The sequence below is a fragment of the Pseudophryne corroboree genome, chromosome 8 (genome assembly GCF_028390025.1).
Source record: "Pseudophryne corroboree isolate aPseCor3 chromosome 8, aPseCor3.hap2, whole genome shotgun sequence".
NCBI classification, from domain to species: domain Eukaryota; kingdom Metazoa; phylum Chordata; class Amphibia; order Anura; family Myobatrachidae; genus Pseudophryne; species Pseudophryne corroboree.
The window spans coordinates 176,417,908-176,441,107 of record NC_086451.1 but is presented as its reverse complement, the minus strand read 5'-3'; the positions used below and the strand labels follow the sequence as shown (position 1 = coordinate 176,441,107).

At 46.3% G+C, this 23,200-nt stretch overlaps 20 non-coding genes and 5 pseudogenes across 20 annotated transcripts; 12 read left to right on the top strand and 13 right to left on the bottom strand.

Annotated features, from left to right (window-relative positions):
* The first annotated feature begins 1,009 nt into the window (after positions 1–1,009).
* Positions 1,010–1,172, top strand: LOC134953425 (U1 spliceosomal RNA). The gene has a single exon (XR_010185571.1). It is a non-coding gene; the product is annotated as a U1 spliceosomal RNA (small nuclear RNA).
* Positions 1,173–3,794: 2,622 nt separating this feature from the next.
* On the top strand, positions 3,795–3,958 carry LOC134950369 (U1 spliceosomal RNA). Its single transcript, XR_010183300.1, has one exon. It is a non-coding gene; the product is annotated as a U1 spliceosomal RNA (small nuclear RNA).
* Positions 3,959–4,110: 152 nt separating this feature from the next.
* LOC134952913 (U1 spliceosomal RNA) lies at positions 4,111–4,273 on the top strand. Its single transcript, XR_010185289.1, has one exon. It is a non-coding gene; the product is annotated as a U1 spliceosomal RNA (small nuclear RNA).
* Positions 4,274–4,934: 661 nt separating this feature from the next.
* Positions 4,935–5,098, top strand: LOC134950642 (U1 spliceosomal RNA). The gene has a single exon (XR_010183526.1). It is a non-coding gene; the product is annotated as a U1 spliceosomal RNA (small nuclear RNA).
* A 152-nt stretch (positions 5,099–5,250) lies between these two features.
* LOC134952428 (U1 spliceosomal RNA) lies at positions 5,251–5,413 on the top strand. Its single transcript, XR_010184952.1, has one exon. It is a non-coding gene; the product is annotated as a U1 spliceosomal RNA (small nuclear RNA).
* Positions 5,414–6,083: 670 nt separating this feature from the next.
* On the top strand, positions 6,084–6,247 carry LOC134950675 (U1 spliceosomal RNA). The gene has a single exon (XR_010183553.1). It is a non-coding gene; the product is annotated as a U1 spliceosomal RNA (small nuclear RNA).
* A 152-nt stretch (positions 6,248–6,399) lies between these two features.
* On the top strand, positions 6,400–6,541 carry LOC134953384 (U1 spliceosomal RNA; annotated as a pseudogene).
* Positions 6,542–7,712: 1,171 nt separating this feature from the next.
* On the top strand, positions 7,713–7,854 carry LOC134953474 (U1 spliceosomal RNA; annotated as a pseudogene).
* A 695-nt stretch (positions 7,855–8,549) lies between these two features.
* On the top strand, positions 8,550–8,713 carry LOC134951114 (U1 spliceosomal RNA). The gene has a single exon (XR_010183913.1). It is a non-coding gene; the product is annotated as a U1 spliceosomal RNA (small nuclear RNA).
* A 152-nt stretch (positions 8,714–8,865) lies between these two features.
* Positions 8,866–9,007, top strand: LOC134953473 (U1 spliceosomal RNA; annotated as a pseudogene).
* Positions 9,008–9,702: 695 nt separating this feature from the next.
* On the top strand, positions 9,703–9,866 carry LOC134951396 (U1 spliceosomal RNA). Its single transcript, XR_010184145.1, has one exon. It is a non-coding gene; the product is annotated as a U1 spliceosomal RNA (small nuclear RNA).
* Positions 9,867–10,018: 152 nt separating this feature from the next.
* LOC134952059 (U1 spliceosomal RNA) lies at positions 10,019–10,181 on the top strand. The gene has a single exon (XR_010184677.1). It is a non-coding gene; the product is annotated as a U1 spliceosomal RNA (small nuclear RNA).
* A 2,075-nt stretch (positions 10,182–12,256) lies between these two features.
* On the bottom strand, positions 12,257–12,420 carry LOC134950692 (U1 spliceosomal RNA). The gene has a single exon (XR_010183567.1). It is a non-coding gene; the product is annotated as a U1 spliceosomal RNA (small nuclear RNA).
* A 670-nt stretch (positions 12,421–13,090) lies between these two features.
* Positions 13,091–13,253, bottom strand: LOC134952058 (U1 spliceosomal RNA). Its single transcript, XR_010184676.1, has one exon. It is a non-coding gene; the product is annotated as a U1 spliceosomal RNA (small nuclear RNA).
* Positions 13,254–13,405: 152 nt separating this feature from the next.
* Positions 13,406–13,569, bottom strand: LOC134951395 (U1 spliceosomal RNA). Its single transcript, XR_010184144.1, has one exon. It is a non-coding gene; the product is annotated as a U1 spliceosomal RNA (small nuclear RNA).
* Positions 13,570–14,264: 695 nt separating this feature from the next.
* LOC134953327 (U1 spliceosomal RNA) lies at positions 14,265–14,406 on the bottom strand (annotated as a pseudogene).
* A 152-nt stretch (positions 14,407–14,558) lies between these two features.
* On the bottom strand, positions 14,559–14,722 carry LOC134951305 (U1 spliceosomal RNA). Its single transcript, XR_010184070.1, has one exon. It is a non-coding gene; the product is annotated as a U1 spliceosomal RNA (small nuclear RNA).
* A 671-nt stretch (positions 14,723–15,393) lies between these two features.
* Positions 15,394–15,556, bottom strand: LOC134953111 (U1 spliceosomal RNA). Its single transcript, XR_010185431.1, has one exon. It is a non-coding gene; the product is annotated as a U1 spliceosomal RNA (small nuclear RNA).
* A 152-nt stretch (positions 15,557–15,708) lies between these two features.
* On the bottom strand, positions 15,709–15,872 carry LOC134951496 (U1 spliceosomal RNA). The gene has a single exon (XR_010184226.1). It is a non-coding gene; the product is annotated as a U1 spliceosomal RNA (small nuclear RNA).
* A 670-nt stretch (positions 15,873–16,542) lies between these two features.
* On the bottom strand, positions 16,543–16,705 carry LOC134953228 (U1 spliceosomal RNA). Its single transcript, XR_010185503.1, has one exon. It is a non-coding gene; the product is annotated as a U1 spliceosomal RNA (small nuclear RNA).
* A 152-nt stretch (positions 16,706–16,857) lies between these two features.
* LOC134951495 (U1 spliceosomal RNA) lies at positions 16,858–17,021 on the bottom strand. The gene has a single exon (XR_010184225.1). It is a non-coding gene; the product is annotated as a U1 spliceosomal RNA (small nuclear RNA).
* Positions 17,022–19,872: 2,851 nt separating this feature from the next.
* On the bottom strand, positions 19,873–20,014 carry LOC134953065 (U1 spliceosomal RNA; annotated as a pseudogene).
* Positions 20,015–20,166: 152 nt separating this feature from the next.
* On the bottom strand, positions 20,167–20,330 carry LOC134950990 (U1 spliceosomal RNA). Its single transcript, XR_010183811.1, has one exon. It is a non-coding gene; the product is annotated as a U1 spliceosomal RNA (small nuclear RNA).
* Positions 20,331–20,991: 661 nt separating this feature from the next.
* On the bottom strand, positions 20,992–21,154 carry LOC134952912 (U1 spliceosomal RNA). Its single transcript, XR_010185288.1, has one exon. It is a non-coding gene; the product is annotated as a U1 spliceosomal RNA (small nuclear RNA).
* A 152-nt stretch (positions 21,155–21,306) lies between these two features.
* Positions 21,307–21,470, bottom strand: LOC134950293 (U1 spliceosomal RNA). Its single transcript, XR_010183236.1, has one exon. It is a non-coding gene; the product is annotated as a U1 spliceosomal RNA (small nuclear RNA).
* Between the last annotated feature and the right edge of the window lie 1,730 nt (positions 21,471–23,200).

Here is a 23,200-nt window from a genome sequence, read left to right as displayed (position 1 = left end):
TTTATTTCAGCTCGCTACCCCCAGGGGAAACAAGCTGAAATGTGTGCAAAGAGACCCATTTGGGCAACCAAACGGTCTCTTTTCACGATCGCGCCCATTACTTTATTCAGGTTTAGGTGCTTTGTGCACCTAAACCAGAGTGTAATGGGCGCAATAATTGAGGGCATTTGAATTTCCCTTATATGTGTGTGTGTGATATACACACAGACACACATACTGTATTTCTTTATATAATGGACACCTCAGTTTCTATTCATTCATGTCCTGCCCCCTACTCTGTCAGACCCCTTCCCATCTACTTTTCTGACCCCAAACGCCACTCATTCTTGTTGAGTGCTGGTGGGCCCATTCAGAATTTTGCTATGGGGCCCACAAAGGTCTAGTTACGCCACTGGGCAGGGTTATAGAGGAGGCGGTGCAAGGCATCCTGGGAACAGTCAAAGCTTTAGCCTGTTGGTGCCTTGGATCAACATCCAACTCTACACCCCTATGTTAGTGTAGTGCCTTTTGGGGTTAAGGTTTTACAGAAAGTTACAGGTTTTTTTTAATTTAGTAAAATATGCCCCATTTTAAAGATAGGGCATTTAAATTTGTTGCACCTGTGCAGTACATAGCAGCCTGCAGGGCATGTACAGTGGCTTCATTTGGGTGCACATACATTGCCGGCTCCTGGACGCAAACTGAAATTATTGTGTGTAAGTGGAATTAGCGGTGTTTATGTCATACAGGGGGGTGGGGGAGGTTTGTGGTTGGCGGGGGGCACGCTGTGCGATTATTATCCTGCATTATTACCCAAATGTGGTAAACTTGACAGCATTATTTGTGGTAGTGGGGGACTGTGTTTGTGCTTTCCTCTGGTCAGCTCTGGTAAAAGTCAGATTTCTTTGTCTCAGATCTTCCTCTAGCCTTGTTCTTCTTTCGAGAGTTCCCTTGTGCTGCCTTAGTTGGATCTCCTTCACTTGACAGGGGGGTGCCCGAGCAGTGACCCTCCCCAGCTCTAGCCCAACTCCTACTTACCTGCTAGGTGAGATACTATGATCATGAAGGTGCTTCTCCCAGGGCAAGGCTCACCAATTGCACTCTGGGTGTGCTGCTCCTGCGATATCCTCAAATGTGGGAAACTTGACTGCATAATTTGTGTTTCCCCTGGTCGGCTCTCGTATAATTCAGATCTCTTTGTCTCATGTCTCTCTCCAGCCTAGTTTGCTGTCTGTTTACACTTCTCTTTTCTTGAGCCACTCCATTCTATGCCCTTGCGCACTATCTTGACTTCTACCGTCTGCTTACTTTGTGCCGTCCAACGCACAATGCGAACTACAGGTAGTGCTGCAGGGCCCACACCCTTTTAGTTGCCTTACAGAGCAGCTCTGGAGCTATTACAGTGCCCAGCTGCTGCAAGTAATCAGCTTGAATGCTTCAGGGGCTGGGGCATAGCCAACATGAGCCCCACACCGAAGTAGGGTGGAGGTGTTTAATGCGAACTAGGGGTCATCCAAGCGCCGCAAAAGGCCGCCATGCCCTGCACGCCCCTTTTCTCTTTTCATATGCAGACGAGGGTTGAAGCCAACTTTGACCCACTGCTTGGATGACATCACCATATGCAAATCCATCTGCTGCAGGCCTTCCCCCAGGAATGCTTGTACTAGTTGTTGCGTTTGGTTTGTTGTTTGGGGGTGCTTCAGTATTAGGCAGCCTTCTGCCCTCCCATGTTCATCTGAAAATATGTGTTCTCCCTGCAGTTGTTGTCCCCAGATGAGAGTTCCCTTGTGCTGCCTCAGTTGAATCTCCTTTACTTGACAAGGGAGGCATTTTGGATTTTTTCTTTGGGTACCCATACACCTGATGGTCTGAATGAGAGCATCGAACTGAACAACATTGGCAGTCTCTGAAGATTTTATCTATTGATTTACCTAATACATTATTTATTGAATATCCATTTATTGTATGTTTAATAAATAAAAAAAATATTAGAAGTAGCTATTTTGGAAACAGCTTTCCTCTTAGGATGAAACTGTATAATCCTGTTGTGTGTGTTCCTTTAAAGTTCTTTAGTAAAATCCACTAGTAATGATGAACATCAGATTTCTTCCTCCATCCTCTTTTTACACTTTCTCTTGGTTCTATATATATTTTTTTTTCTATTTTTATTTTTTCCCCCTCCTTCTCCCAAAAGGCCCCCCTCCCTCCCCCCCTCCCTGTTTTACATTTTAAAATCTTTAAATATTTAAATCTTCGAATCCTTAAATTGTCTGTTTAATATTTATTTTTTCTTCAATTCTTTTTGTTGTTTAAACAGCAATGTAGTTATTCCAGGGGTTAAAATAATGAAATATAGAAATAATATTAACAAAAATTAAAGGTAAAAATGAATTGATAGAATGATCCCATTAAAAGTAAATAAATAATATGGATGTTAAGCTGAGCAGGTTGGATTCGAACATGGGACTAGTTGCATAGAGTGCATTTGATGTTTCCCCTGCGCCACAAGAACTGCTTTAGTAATGGCATGGATTTATGTTACCCTAAAAGGTTTTATATAAGTAAATGGGGATCCTTAGTGCTGAGTCTCTGAATTATGTATATGTGATTATAGATATGAGGTATTGATTGAAAGATTATAGGTTAATCTGTATATAGATTATATATTTTCTGTTATTTTTTAAACCACCTTGTTGCTTATTTTATTATTATTTTTAATCACCATGTTGCTTATTTTTATATTATGAAATGCCTTTATATGTGCAATTGCAATTAGAAAGTTGTTCCATATGTGAGTCATTACATGTATGCATCCAATTAGTACATGTATGTATCCAATCAACTAATTAGTAATGCTATTGGTCCGGTGCATTTTAAAAAGAGCCTGCTAGGCTGCTGATGTATCCTCTGACGAAACCGCTCTTGGATAACAGCGGAAAAACGCGTAAGGAAGGTGATTACCGGACACTCTGATTGCTGAGATATAAGCCCGTTCATGAACGAGCTACATCACGGCGGACGTCTGATGTAAAGACAGCGGTGAAGGGGAAAAAGCAATTTGAGACCGAGCAAAAGGAGGTCTCTACCCCACGGCAGGGAGAAATATCCCGACCGCGAGTGCCAATAAGATCCAGCCACGGTTAACGGGGGTCGTAGCATACCGCTGTGTTTCACCAACCATCACAGCGCTCTCCCCCTGTTTTCTTTCATTACTCACGTGAGTTACATATGAACTTTAACTGCAGTAAATAAGAGGCGTTGGTTACAACTGTTGCTGTTCATCCACAAGAAGGAATTTAATGTATCAATTACAATTGGAAAGTAATGATTAAATTACAACAGCTGTATCCAGGAGGATTTTTTGGACACTTTAATAAACATTCCGTTGTCATCAAGGGCAATATGAAATAGATCCTGATTACATTTAGATATGGATAGTGGTGCCTATATATGTTGACTCCATTGTATTTTATTGAATGTGGGTTTCTTCTGTCTATATATATTTTTTAAAAATAAAGAGCTTGTATATTTTATTTTTTGCGCTCCCTTAATAACAAGTGTGATTATCTTTAAAATTTGGTTTATTATTGGTAGAACAGTACTACCTATGGGAGCAGCATTTTATAATATATGGTGAAAATTAATAGATGTATAAAGATTAAATAAGCAACAAATTGGTGAAATAGATAAGTTTTGATAGAATCGCTGGGTTCTATATATATATATTGACATTTGGTTATATATATGTATAGACTTTATAAATTCTTGACAGAGATGTGCCTGAGCAGCGGCCCTCCCCAGCCCTATCCCAAATCATACTTATTTTGCATAGGAGATACCATGGTCATGAAGATTGTTCTCCCAGGGTGAGGTTCATTCATTGCATTCTGGGTATGCTGACCCCTGTGATTTCCCCAAATGTGGGAAACTCGACTGCATTATTTGTGGTAGTGGGGGACTGTGTTTGTGCTTTCCTCTGGTCAGCTCTGGTAAAAGTCAGATTTATTTGTCTCAGATCTTCCTCTAGCCTTGTTCTTCTTTCGAGAGTTTCCATGTGCTGCCTCAGTTGGATCTCCTTCACTTGACAGGGGGGTGCCCAAGCAGCGACCCTCCCCAGCTCTAGCCCAACTCCTACTTACCTGCCAGGTGAGATACTATGATCATGAAGGTGCTTCTCCCAGGGCAAGGCTCACCCATTGCACTCTGGGTGTGCTGCTCCTGCGGTTTCCCCAAATGTTGGACACTTGACTGCATAATTTGTGTTTCCCCTGGTCGGCTCTCGTATAATTCAGATCTCTTTGTCTCAGGTCTCTCTCCAGCCTAGTTTGCTGTCTGTTTCCACTTCTCTTTTCTTGAGTTGCTCCCTTCTATGCCCTTGCGCACTATCCTGACTTCTCCCGTCTGCTTACTTTGTGCCTTCCAACGCACAATGCAAACCACAGGTAGTGCTGCAGGGCCCACACCCTTTTACTTGCCTTACAGAGCAGCTCTGGAGCTGTTACAGTGCCCAGCTGCTGCAAGAAATCAGCTTGAATGCTTCAGGGGCTGGGGCATAGCCCCACACCGAAGGAGGGTGGAGGTGTTTAATGCAAACTAGGGGTCATCCAAGCGCCGCAAAAGGCCGCCATGCCCTGCACGCCCCTTTTCTCTTTTCATATGCAGACGAGGGTTGAAGCCAATTTTGACCCACTGCTTGGATGACATCACCATATGCAAATCCATCTGCTGCAGGCCTTCCCCCAGGAATGCTTGCACTAGTTGTTGCATTTGGTTTGTTGTATGGGGGTGCTTCAGTATTAGGCAGCCTTCTGCCCTCCCATGTTCATCTGAAAATATGTGTTCTCCCTGCAGTTGTTGTCCCCAGATGAGAGTTCCCTTGTGCTGCCTCAGTTGAATCTCCTTTACTTGACAGAGATGTGCCTGAGCAGCGGCCCTCCCCAGCCCTATCCCAAGTCATACTTATTTTGCATAGGAGATACCATGGTCATGAAGATTGTTCTCCCAGGGTGAGGTTCATTCATTGCATTCTGGGTATGCTGACCCCTATGATTTCCCCAAATGTGGGAAACTCGACTGCATTATTTGTGGTAGTGGGGGACTGTGTTTGTTCTTTCCTCTGGTCAGCTCTGGTAAAAGTCAGATTTATTTGTCTCAGATCTTCCTCTAGCCTTGTTCTTCTATCGAGAGTTTCCTTGTGCTGCCTCAGTTGGATCTACTTCACTTGACAGGGGGGTGCCCGAGCAGCGACCCTCCCCAGCTCTATCCCAAATCCTACTTACCTGCCAGGTGAGATACTATGATCATGAAGGTGCTTCTCCCAGGGCAAGTCTCACCCATTGCACTCTGGGTGTGCTGCTCCTGCGATTTCCCCAAATGTGGGAAACTTGACTGCATAATTTGTGTTTCCCCTGGTCGGCTCTCGTATAATTCAGATCTCTTTGTCTCAGGTCTCTCTCCAGCCTAGTTTGCTGTCTATTTCCACTTCTTTTTTCTTGAGCCGCTCCCTTCTATGCCCTTGCGCACTATCCTGACTTCTCCCGTCTGCTTAATTTGTGCCTTCCAACGCACAATGCGAACTAAAGGTAGTGCTGCAGGGCCCACGCCCTTTTACTTGCCTTACAGAGCAGCTCTGGAGCTGTTACAGTGCCTAGCTGCTGCAAGAAATCAGCTTGAATGCTTCAGGGGCTGGGGCATAGCCAACATGAGCCCCACACCGAAGGAGGGTGGAGGTGTTTAATGCGAACTAGGGGTCATCCAATCGCCGCAAAAGGCCGCCATGCCCTGCACGCCCCTTTTCTCTTTTCATATGCAGACGAGGGTTGAAGCCAACTTTGACCCACTGCTTGGATGACATCACCATATGCAAATCCATCTGCTGCAGCCTTCCCCCAGGAATGCTTGCACTAGTTGTTGCATTTGGTTTGTTGTTTGGGGGTGCTTCAGTATTAGGCAGCCTTCTGCCCTCCCATGTTCATCTGAAAATATGTGTTCTCCCTGCAGTTGTTGTCCCCAGATGAGAGTTCCCTTGTGCTGCCTCAGTTGAATCTTCTTTACTTGACAGAGATGTGCCTGAGCAGCGGCCCTCCCCAGCCCTATCCCAAATCATACTTATTTTGCATAGGAGATACCATGGTCATGAAGATTGTTCTCCCAGGGTGAGGTTCATTCATTGCATTCTGGGTATGCTGACCCCTGTGATTTCCTTAAATGTGGGAAACTCGACTGCATTATTTGTGGTAGTGGGGGACTGTGTTTGTGCTTTCCTCTGGTCAGCTCTGGTAAAAGTCAGATTTCTTTGTCTCAGATTTTCCTCTAGCCTTGTTCTTCTTTCGAGAGTTCCCTTGTGCTGCCTCAGTTGGATCTCCTTCACTTGACAGGGGGGTGCCCGAGCAGCGACCCTCCCCAGCTCTAGCCCAACTCCTACTTACCTGCCAGGTGAGATACTATGATCATGAAGTTTCTTCTCCCTGGGCAAGGATCACCCATTGCACTCTGGGTGTGCTGCCCCTGTGATTTCCCCAAATGTGGGAAACTTGACTGCGTAATTTGTGTTTCCCCTGGTCGGCTCTCATATAATTCAGATCTCTTTGTCTCAGGTCTCTCTCCAGCCTAGTTTGCTGTCTGTTTCCACTTCTTTTTTCTTGAGCCCCTCCCTTCTATACCCTTGTGCACTATCCTGACTTCTCCTCCTGTCTGCTTACTTTGTGCCTTACAATGCACAATGCAAACTACAGGTAGTGCTGCAGGGCCCACACCCTTTTACTTGCCTTACAGAGCAGCTCTGGAGCTGTTACAGTGCCCAGCTGCTGCAAGAAATCAGCTTGAATGCTTCAGGGGCTGGGGCATGGCCAACATGAGCCCCACACCGAAGGAGGGTGAAGGTGTTTAATGCGAGCTAGGGGTCATCCAAGCGCCGCAAAAGGCTGCCATGCCCTGCACGCCCCTTTTCTCTTTTCATATGCAGACGAGGGTTGAAGCCAACTTTAACCCACTGCTTGGATGACATCACCATATGCAAATCCATCTGCTGCAGGCCTTCCCCCAGGAATGCCTGCACTAGTTGTTGCATTTTGTTTGTTGTTTTGGGGTGCTTCAGTATTAGGTAGCCTTCTGCCCTCCCATGTTCATCTGAAAATATGTGTTCTCCCTGCAGTTGTTGTCCCCAGATGAGAGTTCCCTTGTGCTGCCTCAGTTGAATCTCCTTTACTTGACAGAGATGTGCCTGAGCAGCGGCCCTCCCCAGCCCTATCCCAAATCATACTTATTTTGCATAGGAGATACCTTGGTCATGAAGATTGTTCTCCCAGGGTGAGGTTCATTCATTGCATTCTGGGTATGCTGACTAGTGATGAGCGAGGTTCGGTTTTACTCGGTTTTACTCGGTTCTCAAAACGGCATCTTATTGGCTATCCAAAACACGTGACATCCGTGAGCCAATAAGATGCCGTTTTGAGAACCGAGTAAAACCGAGTAAAACCGAATCCGCTCATCACTAATGCTGACCCCTGTGATTTCCACAAATGTGGGAAACTCGACTGCATTATTTGTGGTAGTGGGGGACTGTGTTTGTGCTTTCCTCTGGTCAGCTCTGGTAAAAGTCAGATTTCTTTGTCTCAGATTTTCCTCTAGCCTTGTTCTTCTTTCGAGAGTTCCCTTGTGCTGCCTCAGTTGGATCTCCTTCACTTGACAGGGGGCTGCCCGAGCAGCGACCCTCCCCAGCTCTAGCCCAACTCCTACTTACCTGCCAGGTGAGATACTATGATCATGAAGTTGCTTCTCCCATGGCAAGGATCACCCATTGCACTCTGGGTGTGCTGCCCCTGTGATTTCCCCAAATGTGGGAAACTTGACTGCGTAATTTGTGTTTCCCCTGGTCGGCTCTCATATAATTCAGATCTCTTTGTCTCAGGTCTCTCTCCAGCCTAGTTTGCTGTCTGTTTCCACTTCTTTTTTCTTGAGCCCCTCCCTTCTATACCCTTGTGCACTATCCTGACTTCTCCTCCCGTCTGCTTACTTTGTGCCTTACAATGCACAATGCAAACTACAGGTAGTGCTGCAGGGCCCACACCCTTTTACTTGCCTTACAGAGCAGCTCTGGAGCTGTTACAGTGCCCAGCTGCTGCAAGAAATCAGCTTGAATGCTTCAGGGGCTGGGGCATGGCCAACATGAGCCCCACACCGAAGGAGGGTGAAGGTGTTTAATGCGAGCTAGGGGTCATCCAAGCGCCGCAAAAGGCTGCCATGCCCTGCACGCCCCTTTTCTCTTTTCATATGCAGACGAGGGTTGAAGCCAACTTTGACCCACTGCTTGGATGACATCACCATATGCAAATCCATCTGCTGCAGGCCTTCCCCCAGGAATGCCTGCACTAGTTGTTGCATTTTGTTTGTTGTTTTGGGGTGCTTCAGTATTAGGTAGCCTTCTGCCCTCCCATGTTCATCTGAAAATATGTGTTCTCCCTGCAGTTGTTGTCCCCAGATGAGAGTTCCCTTGTGCTGCCTCAGTTGAATCTCCTTTACTTGACAGAGATGTGCCTGAGCAGCGGCCCTCCCCAGCCCTATCCCAAATCATACTTATTTTGCATAGGAGATACCTTGGTCATGAAGATTGTTCTCCCAGGGTGAGGTTCATTCATTGCATTCTGGGTATGCTGACCCCTGTGATTTCCACAAATGTGGGAAACTCGACTGCATTATTTGTGGTAGTGGGGGACTGTGTTTGTGCTTTCCTCTGGTCAGCTCTGGTAAAAGTCAGATTTCTTTGTCTCAGATTTTCCTCTAGCCTTGTTCTTCTTTCGAGAGTTCCCTTGTGCTGCCTCAGTTGGATCTCCTTCACTTGACAGGGGGCTGCCCGAGCAGCGACCCTCCCCAGCTCTAGCCCAACTCCTACTTACCTGCCAGGTGAGATACTATGATCATGAAGTTGCTTCTCCCATGGCAAGGATCACCCATTGCACTCTGGGTGTGCTGCCCCTGTGATTTCCCCAAATGTGGGAAACTTGACTGCGTAATTTGTGTTTCCCCTGGTCGGCTCTCATATAATTCAGATCTCTTTGTCTCAGGTCTCTCTCCAGCCTAGTTTGCTGTCTGTTTCCACTTCTTTTTTCTTGAGCCCCTCCCTTCTATACCCTTGTGCACTATCCTGACTTCTCCTCCCGTCTGCTTACTTTGTGCCTTACAATGCACAATGCAAACTACAGGTAGTGCTGCAGGGCCCACACACTTTTACTTGCCTTACAGAGCAGCTCTGGAGCTGTTACAGTGCCCAGCTGCTGCAAGAAATCAGCTTGAATGCTTCAGGGACTGGGGCATGGCCAACATGAGCCCCACACAGAAGGAGGGTGGGGGTATTTAATGCGAACTAGGGGTCATCCAAGCGCCGCAAAAGGCCGCCATGCCCTGCATACCCCTTTTCTCTTTTCATATGCAGATGAGGGTTCCAGCCAACTTTGGCCCACTGCTTGGATGACATCACCGTATGCAAATCCGTCTTCTGCAGACCTTCCCCCAGGAATGCTTGTACTAGTTGTTGCATTTGGTTTGTTGTTTGGGGGTGCTTCAGTATTAGGCAGCCTTCTGCCCTCCCATGTTCATCTGAAAATATGTGTTCTCCCTGCAGTTGTTGTCCCCAGATGAGAGTTCCCTTGTGCTGCCTCAGTTGAATCTCCTTTACTTGACAGAGATGTGCCTGAGCAGCGGCCCTCCCCAGCCCTATCCCAAATCATACTTATTTTGCATAGGAGATACCATGGTCATGAAGATTGTTCTCCCAGGGTGAGGTTCATTCATTGCATTCTGGGTATGCTGACCCCTGTGATTTCCCCAAATGTGGGAAACTTGACTGCATTATTTGTGGTAGTGAGTGACTGTGTTTGTGCTTTCCTCTGGTCAGCTCTGGTAAAAGTCAGATTTCTTTGTCTCAGATCTTCCTCTAGCCTTGTTCTTCTTTCGAGAGTTTCCTTGTGCTGCTTCAGTTGGATCTCCTTCACTTGACAGGGGGGTGCCCGAGCAGCGACCCTCCCCAGCTCTAGCCCAACTCCTACTTACCTGCCAGGTGAGATACTATGATCATGAAGGTGCTTCTCCCAGGGCAAGGCTCACCCATTGCACTCTGGGTGTGCTGCTCCTGCGATTTCCCCAAATGTGGGAAACTTGACTGCATAATTTGTGTTTCCCCTGGTCGGCTCTCGTATAATTCAGATCTCTTTGTCTCAGGTCTCTCTCCAGCCTAGTTTGCTGTCTGTTTCCACTTCTCTTTTCTTGAGCCGCTCCCTTCTATGCCCTTGCGCACTATCCCAGGATAATTATTGTAGCTGGTCTGCGGGTAACAGCTCTCAGATCCACTTCTAGAAAAAATGCAACAATGTAATTTGAGTGACAAACTGCAGAGATGAACCCTTTCTGTGACTGCTGCACAGGGATCACACAAACTCTATTCATAGGGCTGACTTCACTTAGGGGAGATGTTCTCGCCCCGCAAAGAAGTGCGAGTATATACCGCACTTACGGTACCATTGGATTTACAGATATTTTCTTGCAATACACTATGGGGGTCATTCTGAGTTGATTGCTCGCTAGCAGTTTTTAGCAGCCTTAAAACGGTGGAGTTAACATATCTCACGTGGAAGGTGGTCATGTTATTAGCCTTGGCTTCGGCTAGGCGAGTGTCGGAATTAGCGGCTTTGTCACATAAAAGCCCATATTTGGTGTTCCATGTGGATAGAGCGGAATTGCGGACCCATCCTCAATTCCTACCAAAAGTGGTCTCATCTTTTCATATGAACCAATCTATTGTGGTGCCTTTGGCTACGCGTGACTTGGAGGATTCCGAGTTACTTGATGTGGTCAGGGCTTTGAAAATTTACGTGGCCAGGACGGCTAGAGTCAGGAAAACTGAAGCGCTGTTTGTCCTGTATGCAACCAACAAGATTGGTGCCCCTGCTTCAAAGCAGGCTATTGCTCGCTGGATTTGTAACACGATTCAGCAAGCGCATTCTATGGCTGGATTGCAGTTACCGAAATCGGTCTAGGCCCATTCCACGAGGAAAGTGGGCTCTTCTTGGGCGGCTGCCCGAGGGGTCTCGGCACTACAGCTGTGTCGAGCTGCTACTTGGTCAGGTTCAAACACCTTTTCAAAATACTATAAGTTTGATACCCTGGCTGAGGAGGAACTCATGTTTGCTCAATCGGTGCTGCAGAGTCATCCGCACTCTCCCGCCCGTTTTGGAGCTTTGGTATAATCCCCATGGTCCTTATGGAGTCCCCAGCATCCTCTAGGACGTTAGAGAAAATAAGATTTTAAACCTACCGGTAAATCTTTTTCTCGTAGTCCGTAGAGGATGCTGGGCGCCCGTCCCAAGTGCGGACTACTTCTGCAATACTTGTATATAGTTATTGCTTCAATAAGGGTTATGTTATAGTTGCATCGGTCCTGCACTGATGCTACAGTATGTTGTTTTTTCGTACTCATAACTGGGTAGTTTATCACAAGTTATACAGTGTAATTGGTGTGGCTGGTATGAATCTTGCCCTGGATTAACAAAATCCTTTCCTCATACTGTCAGTCTCCTCTGGGCACAGTTTCTCTAACTGTGGCATAGAGGCGCATAGAGGGAGGAGCCAGTGCACACCCAGAACTAAAGTCTTTCTTAAAGTGCCCATGTCTCCTGCGGAGCCCGTCTATCCCCATGGTCCTTACGGAGTCCCCAGCACCCTCTACGGACTACGAGAAAAAGATTTACCGGTAGGTTTAAAATCTTATTTTCTACTTTATTCTTTTCTATCCTAGTTTATTACGACCAACTCTCATCCAAGGAGTTTGATATTCTACTACCTGCATGCAATTTAAATTGCTTAAATTGTTTATATGGTTGATTTGTCCTTCACAACCCATAATCTGCAACTTGGATGTACTTGTGTCATTGAAAATCTTATAATAAAAATGTTTATATATTGAAAAAAAAAGTTATAAGACATATGCATTCAATATTTGAAGAAACAAAATAAAATAAAGCTATGTATTGGGTTTCACTAACAAGCACATTGGAAGACTTGACTACTGTTAAAAGACATGCATTACATGGTATAGAGCCACAAACCACAATGTAGTAAAATAAAAACAAACTTACATGTGCTAGAGCTGGGGAGGGTCGCTGCTCGGGCAGCCCCCTGTCAAGTGAAGGAGATCCAACTGAGGCAGCACAAGGGAACTCTCGAAAGAAGAACAAGGCTAGAGGAAAATCTGAGACAAAGAAATCTGACTTTTACCAGAGCTGACCAGAGGAAAGCACAAACACTGTCCCCCACTACCACAAATAATGCAGTCGAGTTTCCCACATTTGTGGAAATCACAGGGGTCAGCATACCCAGAATGCAATGAATGAACCTCACCCTGGGAGAACAATCTTCATGACCATGGTATCTCCTATGCAAAATAAGTATGATTTGGGATAGGGCTGGGGAGGGCCGCTGCTCAGGCACATCTCTGTCAAGTAAAGGAGATTCAACTGAGGCAGCACAAGGGAACTCTCATCTGGGGACAACAACTGCAGGGAGAACACATATTTTCAGATGAACATGGGAGGGCAGAAGGCTACCTAATACTGAAGCACCCCCAAACAACAAACAAAATGCAACAACTAGTGCAAGCATTCCTGGGGGAAGGCCTGCAGCAGATGGATTTGCATATGGTGATGTCATCCAAGCAGTGGGTCAAAGTTGGCTTCAACCCTCGTCTGCATATGAAAAGAGAAAAGGGGCGTGCAGGGCATGGCAGCCTTTTGCGGCGCTTGGATGACCCCTAGCTCGCATTAAACACCTCCACCCTCCTTCGGTGTGGGGCTCATGTTGGCTATGCCCCAGCCCCTGAAGCATTCAAGCTGATTTCTTGCAGCAGTTGGCACTGTAACAGCTCCAGAGCTGCTCTGTAAGGCAAATAAAAGGGTGTGGGACCTGCAGCACTACCTGTAGTTCGCATTGTGCGTTGGAAGGCAAAAAGTAAGCAGACGGGAGAAGACAGGATAGTGCGCAAGGGCATAGAACGGAGCGGCTCAAGAAAAGAGAAGTGGAAACAGACAGCAAACTAGGCTGGAGAGAGACCTGAGACAAAGAGATCTGAATTATACGAGAGCCGACCAGGGGAAACACAAATTATGCAGTCAAGTTTCCCACATTTGGGGAAATCGCAGGAGCAGCACACCCAGAGTGCAATGGGTGAGCCTTGCCCTGGGAGAAGCACCTTCATGATCATAGTATCTCACCTGGCAGGTAAGTAGGAGTTGGGCTAGAGCTGGGGAGGGTCGCTGCTCGGGCACCCCCCTGTCAAGTGAAGGAGATCCAACTGAGGCAGCACAAGGAAACTCTCGAAAGAAGAACAAGGCTAGAGGAAGATCTGAGACAAAGAAATCTGACTTTTACCAGAGCTGACCAGAGGAAAGCACAAACACAGTCACTCACTACCACAAATAATGCAGTCAAGTTTCCCACATTTGGGGAAATCACAGGGGTCAGCATACCCAGAATGCAATGAATGAACCTCACCCTGGGAGAACAATCTTCATGACCATGGTATCTCCTATGCAAAATAAGTATGATTTGGGATAGGGATGGGGAGGGCCGCTGCTCAGGCACATCTCTGTCAAGTAAAGGAGATTCAACTGAGGCAGCACAAGGGAACTCTCATCTGGGGACAACAACTGCAGGGAGAACACATATTTTCAGATGAACATGGGAGGGCAGAAGGCTGCCTAATACTGAAGCACCCCCAAACAACAAACCAAATGCAACAACTAGTACAAGCATTCCTGGGGGAAGGTCTGCAGAAGACGGATTTGCATACGGTGATGTCATCCAAGCAGTGGGCCAAAGTTGGCTGGAACCCTCATCTGCATATGAAAAGAGAAAAGGGGTATGCAGGGCATGGCGGCCTTTTGCGGCGCTTGGATGACCCCTAGTTCGCATTAAATACCCCCACCCTCCTTCTCTGTGGGGCTCATGTTGGCCATGCCCCAGCCCCTGAAGCATTCAAGCTGATTTCTTGCAGCAGCTGGGCACTGTAACAGCTCCAGAGCTGCTCTGTAAGGCAAGTAAAAGGGTGTGGGCCCTGCAGCACTACCTGTAGTTTGCATTGTGCATTGGAAGGCACAAAGTAAGCAGACGGGAGGAGAAGTCAGGATAGTGCACAAGGGTATAGAAGGGAGGGGCTCAAGAAAAAAGAAGTGGAAACAGACAGCAAACTAGGCTGGAGAGAGACCTGAGACAAAGAGATCTGAATTATATGAGAGCCGACCAGGGGAAACACAAATTACGCAGTCAAGTTTCCCACATTTGGGGAAATCACAGGGGCAGCACACCCAGAGTGCAATGGGTGATCCTTGCCCAGGGAGAAGCAACTTCATGATCATAGTATCTCACCTGGCAGGTAAGTAGGAGTTGGGCTAGAGCTGGGGAGGGTCGCTGCTCGGGCACCCCCCTGTCAAGTGAAGTAGATCCAACTGAGACAGCACAAGGGAACTCTCGAAAGAAGAACAAGGCTAGAGGAAGATCTGAGACAAAGAAATCTGACTTTTACCAGAGCTGACCAGAGGAAAGCACAAACACAGTCCCCCACTACCACAAATAATGCTGTCAAGTTTACCACATTTGGGGAAATAACAGGGGTCAGCATACCCAGAATGCAATGAATGAACCTCACCCTGGGAGAACAATCTTCATGACCATGGTATCTCCTATGCAAAATAAGTATGATTTGGGATAGGGCTGGGGAGGGCCGCTGCTCAGGCACATCTCTGTCAAGTAAAAGAGATTCAACTGAGGCAGCACAAGGGAACTCTCATCTGGGGACAACAACTGCAGGAGTTACACATATTTTCAGATGAACATGGGAGGGCAGAAGGCTGCCTAATACTGAAGCACCCCCAAACAACAAACCAAATGCAACAACTAGTGCAAGCATTCCTGGGGGAAGGCCTGCAGCAGATGGATTTGCATATGGTGATGTCATCCAAGCAGTGGGTCAAAGTTGGCTTCAACCCTCGTCTGCATATGAAAAGAGAAAATTGGCATGCAGGGCATGGCGGCCTTTTGCGGTGCTTGGATGACCCCTAGTTCGCATTAAACACCTCCACCCTCCTTCGGTGTGGGGCTCATGATGGCTATGCCCCAGCCCCTGAAGCATTCAAGCTGATTTCTTGCAGCAGCTGGGCACTGTAACAGCTCCAGAGCTGCTCTGTAAGGCAAGTAAAAGGGTGTGGGCCCTGCAGCACTACCTGTAGTTTGCATTGTGCGTTGGAAGGCACAAAGTAAGCAGACGGGAGAAGTCAGGATAGTGCGCAAGGGCATAGAAGGGAGCAACTCAAGAAAAGAGAAGTGGAAACAGACTGCAAATTAGGCTGGAGAGTGACCTGAGACAAAGAGATCTGAATTATACGAGAGCCGACCAGGTGAAACACAAATTATGCAGTCAAGTGTCCAACATTTGGGAAAACCGCAGGAGTAGCACACCCAGAGTGCAATGGATGAGCCTTGCCCTGGGAGAAGCACCTTCATGATCATAGTATCTCACCTGGCAGGTAAGTAGGAGCTGGGCTAGAGCTGGGGAGGGTCGCTGCTCGGGCACCCCCCTGTCAAGTGAAGGAGATCCAACTGAGGCAGCACAAGGGAACTCTCGAAAGAAGAACAAGGCTAGAGGAAGATCTGAGACAAAGAAATCTGACTTTTACCAGAGCTGACCAGAGGAAAGCACAAACACAGTCCCTCACTACCACAAATAATGCAGTCCAGTTTCCCACATTTGGGGAAATCACAGGGGTCAGCATACCCAGAATGCAATGAATGAACCTCACCCTGGGAAAACAATCTTCATGACCATGGTATCTCCTATGCAAAATAAGTATGATTTGGGATAGAGCTGGGGAGGGCCGCTGCTCAGGCACATCTCTGTCAAGTAAAGGAGATTCAACTGAGGCAGCACAAGGGAACTCTCATCTGGGGGCAACAACTGCAGGGAGAACACATATTTTCAGATGAACATGGGAGGGCAGAGGCTGCCTAATACTGAAGCACCCCCAAACAACAAACCAAATGCAACAACTAGTGCAAGCATTCCTGGGGGAAGGCCTGCAGCAGATGGATTTGCATATGGTGATGTCATCCAAGCAGTGGGTCAAAGTTGGCTTCAACCCTCATCTGCATATGAATAGAGAAGAGGGGCGTGCAGGGCATGGCGGCCTTTTGCGGCGCTTGGATGACCCCTAGTTCGCATTAAACACCTCCACCCTCCTTCGGTGTGGGGCTCATGATGGCTATGCCCCAGCCCCTGAAGCATTCAAGCTGATTTCTTGCAGCAGCTGGGCACTGTAACAGCTCCAGAGCTGCTCTGTAAGGCAAGTAAAAGGGTGTGGGCCCTGCAGCACTACCTGTAGTTTGCATTGTGCGTTGGAAGGCACAAAGTAAGCAGACGGGAGAAGTCAGGATAGTGCGCAAGGGCATAGAAGGGAGCAACTCAAGAAAAGAGAAGTGGAAACAGACTGCAAATTAGGCTGGAGAGAGACCTGAGACAAAGAGATCTGAATTATACGAGAGCCGACCAGGTGAAACACAAATTATGCAGTCAAGTGTCCAACATTTGGGGAAACCGCAGGAGTTGCACACCCAGAGTGCAATGGGTGAGCCTTGCCCTGGGAGAAGCACCTTCATGATCATAGTATCTCACCTGGCAGGTAAGTAGGAGCAGGGCTAGAGCTGGGGAGGGTCGCTGCTCGGGCACCCCCCTGTCAAGTGAAGGAGATCCAACTGAGGCAGCACAAGGGAACTCTCGAAAGAAGAACAAGGCTAGAGGAAGATCTGAGACAAAGAAATCTGACTTTTACCAGAGCTGACCAGAGGAAAGCACAAACACAGTCCCTCACTACCACAAATAATGCAGTCCAGTTTCCCACATTTGGGGAAATCACAGGGGTCAGCATACCCAGAATGCAATGAATGAACCTCACCCTGGGAAAACAATCTTCATGACCATGGTATCTCCTATGCAAAATAAGTATGATTTGGGATAGAGCTGGGGAGGGCCGCTGCTCAGGCACATCTCTGTCAAGTAAAGGAGATTCAACTGAGGCAGCACAAGGGAACTCTCATCTGGGGGCAACAACTGCAGGGAGAACACATATTTTCAGATGAACATGGGAGGGCAGAGGCTGCCTAATACTGAAGCACCCCCAAACAACAAACCAAATGCAACAACTAGTGCAAGCATTCCTGGGGGAAGGCCTGCAGCAGATGGATTTGCATATGGTGATGTCATCCAAGCAGTGGGTCAAAGTTGGCTTCAACCCTCATCTGCATATGAATAGAGAAGAGGGGCGTGCAGGGCATGGCGGCCTTTTGCGGCGCTTGGATGACCCCTAGTTCGCATTAAACACCTCCACCCTCCTTCGGTGTGGGGCTCATGTTGGCTATGCCCCAGCCCCTGAAGCATTCAAGCTGATTTCTTGCAGCAGCTGGGCACTGTAACAGCTCCAGAGCTACTCTGTAAGGCAAGTAAAAGGGTGTGGGCCCTGCAGCACTACCTGTAGTTTGCATTGTGCATTGGCCCTCATTCCGAGTTGTTCGCTCGGAGATTTTCATCGCATCGCAGTGAGAATTCTCTTAGTGCGCATGCGCAATGTTCGCACTGCGCATGCGCCAAGTAACTTTACTAAGAAGAAAGTATTTTTACTCACGGCTTTTTCTTCGCTCCGGCGATCGTAGTGTGATTGACAGGAAATGGGTGTTACTGGGCGGAAACACGGCGTTTTATGGGCGTGTGGCTGAAAACGCTACCGTTTCCGGAAAAAACGCAGGAGTGGCTGGAGAAACGGTGGGAGTGCCTGGACGAACGCTGGGTGTGTTTGTGACGTCAGCCAGGACCGAAAAGCACAGAACTGATCGCACAGGCAGAGTAAGTCTGAAGCTACTCTAAAACTGCTAACTCGTTTGTGATCGCAATATTGCGAATACATCGGTCGCACATTTAAGAAGCTAAGATACACTCCCAGTAGGCGGCGGCTTAGCGTGTGTAACTCTGCTACATTCGCCTTGCGAGCGAACAACTCGGAATGAGGGCCATTGTAAGGCACTAAGTAAGCAGACGGGAGGAGAACTAAAACAAAATCACAAAGTAGGCGCACAATACCAATGATGTTGATAAAAACACAATTTATTAACATAAAACCAATGACAAACTGATTAAAAAACACAACACTACACAGAGCATATAACTGAGGTATTATACCTTATAATTCACACATAAAGTGTATTATTAAGTGAAAGGGACACTGAAATGCAGGAGAACCCGTCTCTGTAAAATAGGGTTAATCTCTCACATTAATTCCATATCAGACAGTTTAAATGAAAAGGAAGTCCTGTAAACTGATGTAATAAGCGTTTGTGACCATAAAGGTATCCGGATTTAAATAATGTTTCCTTGGAGCAAAATAAACCAACCGATTAATGTTACTCACAGAGACGTAATGATCTCTTGCTGCACGGGATAAATGGTTAAGGAACCGCTTGTTATCACCCTGTGCATGGGTGAGACATCCGTCAGCGGTATATTCAGATGAAAGCCATTTCTTTCTGTGCAGCACCAGTTGCCTGTATCAGACCACCATACAGATCCTCCAGCTTGCTGAGCGACGCCCGGCCGGGCAGGAGGTAACAATGTTCCAAATGCAAGGAGAGTTAGAGTGGAATGATTGAATCACAGGCTGGATCATTCACCGGTGACTTGTAACGGACGGCTGAAAGTGATGGATGTCGTGCTCCGTGGGACACTTAATGGTCAAGTGTGGCCCTTTCTTCTGTACCCTCAACGCGTTTCTCCGCACCTAAGGCGGCTTCTTCAAGAGGCAGAGACACTCTGCCTCTTGAAGAAGCCGCCTTAGGTGCGGAGAAACGCGTTGAGGGTACAGAAGAAAGGGCCACACTTGACCATTAAGTGTCCCACGGAGCACGACATCCATCACTTTCAGCCGTCCGTTACAAGTCACCGGTGAATGATCCAGCCTGTGATTCAATCATTCCACTCTAACTCTCCTTGCATTTGGAACATTGTTACCTCCTGCCCGGCCGGGCGTCGCTCAGCAAGCTGGAGGATCTGTATGGTTGTCTGATACAGGCAACTGGTGCTGCACAGAAAGAAATGGCTTTCATCTGAATATACCGCTGACGGATGTCTCACCCATGCACAGGGTGATAACAAGCGGTTCCTTAACCATTTATCCCGTGCAGCAAGAGATCATTACGTCTCTGTGAGTAACATTAATCGGTTGGTTTATTTTGCTCCAAGGAAACATTATTTAAATCCGGATACCTTTATGGTTACAAACGCTTATTACATCAGTTTACAGGACTTCCTTTTCATTTAAACTGTCTGATATGGAATTAATGTGAGAGATTAACCCTATCTTACAGAGACGGGTTCTCCTGCATTTCAGTGTCCCTTTCACTTAATAATACACTTTATGTGTGAATTATAAGGTATAATACCTCAGTTATATGCTCTGTGTAGTGTTGTGTTTTTTAATCAGTTTGTCATTGGTTTTATGTTAATAAATTGTGTTTTTATCAACATCATTGGTATTGTGCGCCTACTTGGTGATTTTGTTTTAGTTGTTTTACTTTCAGGAGGCCGGCTACCTCCTTACCAAGTGGCTGCCATTATCAGTGCTATATTTGCACGACCCTGTTCAGCGCCTAAAAACCTTTTTTTCGTTTGTATTTCCAGACGGGAGGAGAAGTCAGGATAGTGCACTAGGGTATAGAAGGGAGGGGCTCAAGAAAAAAGAAGTGGAAACAGACAGCAAACTAGGCTGGAGAGAGACCTGAGACAAAGAGATCTGAATTATATGAGAGCTGACCAGGGGAAACACAAATTATGCAGTCAAGTTTCCCACATTTTGGGAAATCGCAGGAGCAGCACACCCAGAGTGCAATGGGTGATCCTTGTCCTGGGAGAAGCAACTTCATGATCATAGTATCTCACCTGGCAGGTAAGTAGGAGTTGGGCTAGAGCTGGGGAGGGTCGCTGCTCGGGCACCCCCCTGTCAAGTGAAGTAGATCCAACTGAGGCAGCACAAGGAAACTCTCGATAGAAGAACAAGGCTAGAGGAAGATCTGAGACAAATAAATCTGACTTTTACCAGAGCTGACCAGAGGAAAGAACAAACACAGTCCCCCACTACCACAAATAATGCAGTCGAGTTTCCCACATTTGTGGAAATCACAGGGGTCAGCATACCCAGAATGCAATGAATGAACCTCACCCTGGGAGAACAATCTTCATGACCATGGTATCTCCTATGCAAAATAAGTATGACTTGGGATAGGGCTGGGGAGGGCCGCTGCTCAGGCACATCTCTGTCATGTAAAGGAGATTCAACTGAGGCAGCACAAGGGAACTCTCATCTGGGGACAACAACTGCAGGGAGAACACATATTTTCAGATGAACATGGTAGGGCAGAAGGCTGCCTAATACTGAAGCACCCCCAAACAACAAACCAAATGCAACAACTAGTGCAAGCATTCCTGGGGGAAGGCCTGCAGCAGATGGATTTGCATATGGTGATGTCATCCAAGCAGTGGGTCAAAGTTGGCTTCAACCCTCGTCTGCATATGAAAAGAGAAAAGGGGCGTGCAGGGCATGGCGGCCTTTTGCGGCACTTGGATGACCCCTAGTTCGCATTAAACACCTCCACCCTCCTTCGGTGTGGGGCTATGCCCCAGCCCCTGAAGCATTCAAGCTGATTTCTTGCAGCAGCTGGGCACTGTAACAACTCCAGAGCTGCTCTGTAAGGAAAGTAAAAGGGTGTGGGCCCTGCAGCACTACCTGTAGTTTGCATTGTGCGTTGGAAGGCACAAAGTAAGCAGACGGGAGAAGTCAGGATAGTGAGCAAGGGCATAGAAGGGAGCAACTCAAGAAAAGAGAAGTGGAAACAGACAGCAAACTAGGCTGGAGAGAGACCTGAGACAAAGAGATCTGAATTATACGAGAGCCGACCAGGGGAAACACAAATTATGCAGTCAAGTGTCCAACATTTGGGGAAACCGCAGGAGCAGCACACCCAGAGTGCAATGGGTGAGCCTTGCCCTGGGAGAAGCACCTTCATGATCATAGTATCTCACCTGGCAGGTAAGTAGGAGTTGGGCTAGAGCTGGGGAGGGTCGCTGCTCGGGCACCCCTCTGTCAAGTGAAGGAGATCCAACTGAGGCAGCACATGGAAACTCTCGAAAGAAGAACAAGGCTAGAGGAAGATCTGAGACAAATAAATCTGACTTTTACCAGAGCTGACCAGAGGAAAGCACAAACACAGTCCCCCACTACCACAAATAATGCAGTTGAGTTTCCCACATTTGGGGAAATCACAGGGGTCAGCATACCCAGAATGCAATGAATGAACCTCACCCTGGGAGAACAATCTTCATGACCATGGTATCTCCTATGCAAAATAAGTATGATTTGGGATAGGGCTGGGGAGGGCTCAGGCACATCTCTGTCAAGAATTTATAAAGTCTATACATATATATAACCAAATGTCAATAAATATATATAGAACCCAGTGCTCCTATCAAAACTTATCTATTTCACCAATTTGTTGCTTATTTAATCTTTATACATCTATTAATTTTCACCATATATTATAAAATGGTGCTCCCATAGGTAGTACTGTTCTACCAATAATAAACCAAATTTTAAAGATAATCACACTTGTTATCAAGGGAGCGCAAAAAATAAAATATACAAGCTCTTTATTTTAAAAAAAATATATATAGACAGAAGAAACCCACATTCAATAAAATACAATGGAGTCAACATATATAGGCACCACTATCCATATCTAAATGTAATCAGGATCTATTTCATATTGCCCTTGATGACAACGGAATGTTTATTAAAGTGTCCAAAAAATCCTCCTGGATACAGCTGTTGTAATTTAATCGTTACTTTCCAATTGTAATTGATACATTAAATTCCTTCTTGTGGATGAACAGCAACAGTTGTAACCAACGCCTCTTATTTACTGCAGTTAAAGTTCATATGTAACTCACGTGAGTAATGAAAGAAAACAGGGGGAGAGCGCTGTGATGGTTGGTGAAACACAGCGGTATGCTACGACCCCCGTTAACCGTGGCTGGATCTTATTGGTACTCGCGGTCGGGATATTTCTCCCTGCCGTGGGGTAGAGACCTCCTTTTGCTCGGTCTCAAATTGCTTTTTCCCCTTCACCGCTGTCTTTACATCAGACGTCCGCCGTGATGTAGCTCGTTCATGAACGGGCTTATATCTCAGCAATCAGAGTGTCCGGTAATCACCTTCCTTACGTGTTTCTCCGCTGTTATCCAAGAGCGGTTTCGTCAGAGGATACATCAGCAGCCTAGCAGGCTCTTTTTAAAATGCACCGGACCAATAGTATTACTAATTAGTTGATTGGATACATACATGTACTAATTGGATGCATACATGTAATGACTCACATATGGAACAACTTTCTAATTGCAATTGCACATATAAAGGCATTTCATAATATAAAAATAAGCAACATGGTGATTAAAAATAATAATAAAATAAGCAACAAGGTGGTTTAAAAAATAACAGAAAATATATAATCTATATACAGATTAACCTATAATCTTTCAATCAATACCTCATATCTATAATCACATATACATAATTCAGAGACTCAGCACTAAGGATCCCCATTTACTTATATAAAACCTTTTAGGGTAACATAAATCCATGCCACTACTAAAGCAGTTCTTGTGGCGCAGGGGAAACATCAAATGCACTCTATGCAGCTAGTCCCATGTTCGAATCCAACCTGCTCAGCTTAACATCCATATTATTTATTTACTTTTAATGGGATCATTCTATCAATTCATTTTTACCTTTAATTTTTGTTAATATTATTTCTATATTTCATTATTTTAACCCCTGGAATAATTACATTGCTGTTTAAACAACAAAAAGAATTGAAGAAAAAATAAATATTAAACAGACAATTTAAGGATTCGAAGATTTAAATATTTAAAGATTTTAAAATTTAAAACAGGGAGGGGGGGAGAGGGAGGGGGGCCTTTTGGGAGAAGGAGGGGAAAAAAATAAAAATAGAAAAAATATATATATATATAGAACCAAGAGAAAGTGTAAAAAGAGGATGGAGGAAGAAATCTGATGTTCATCATTAC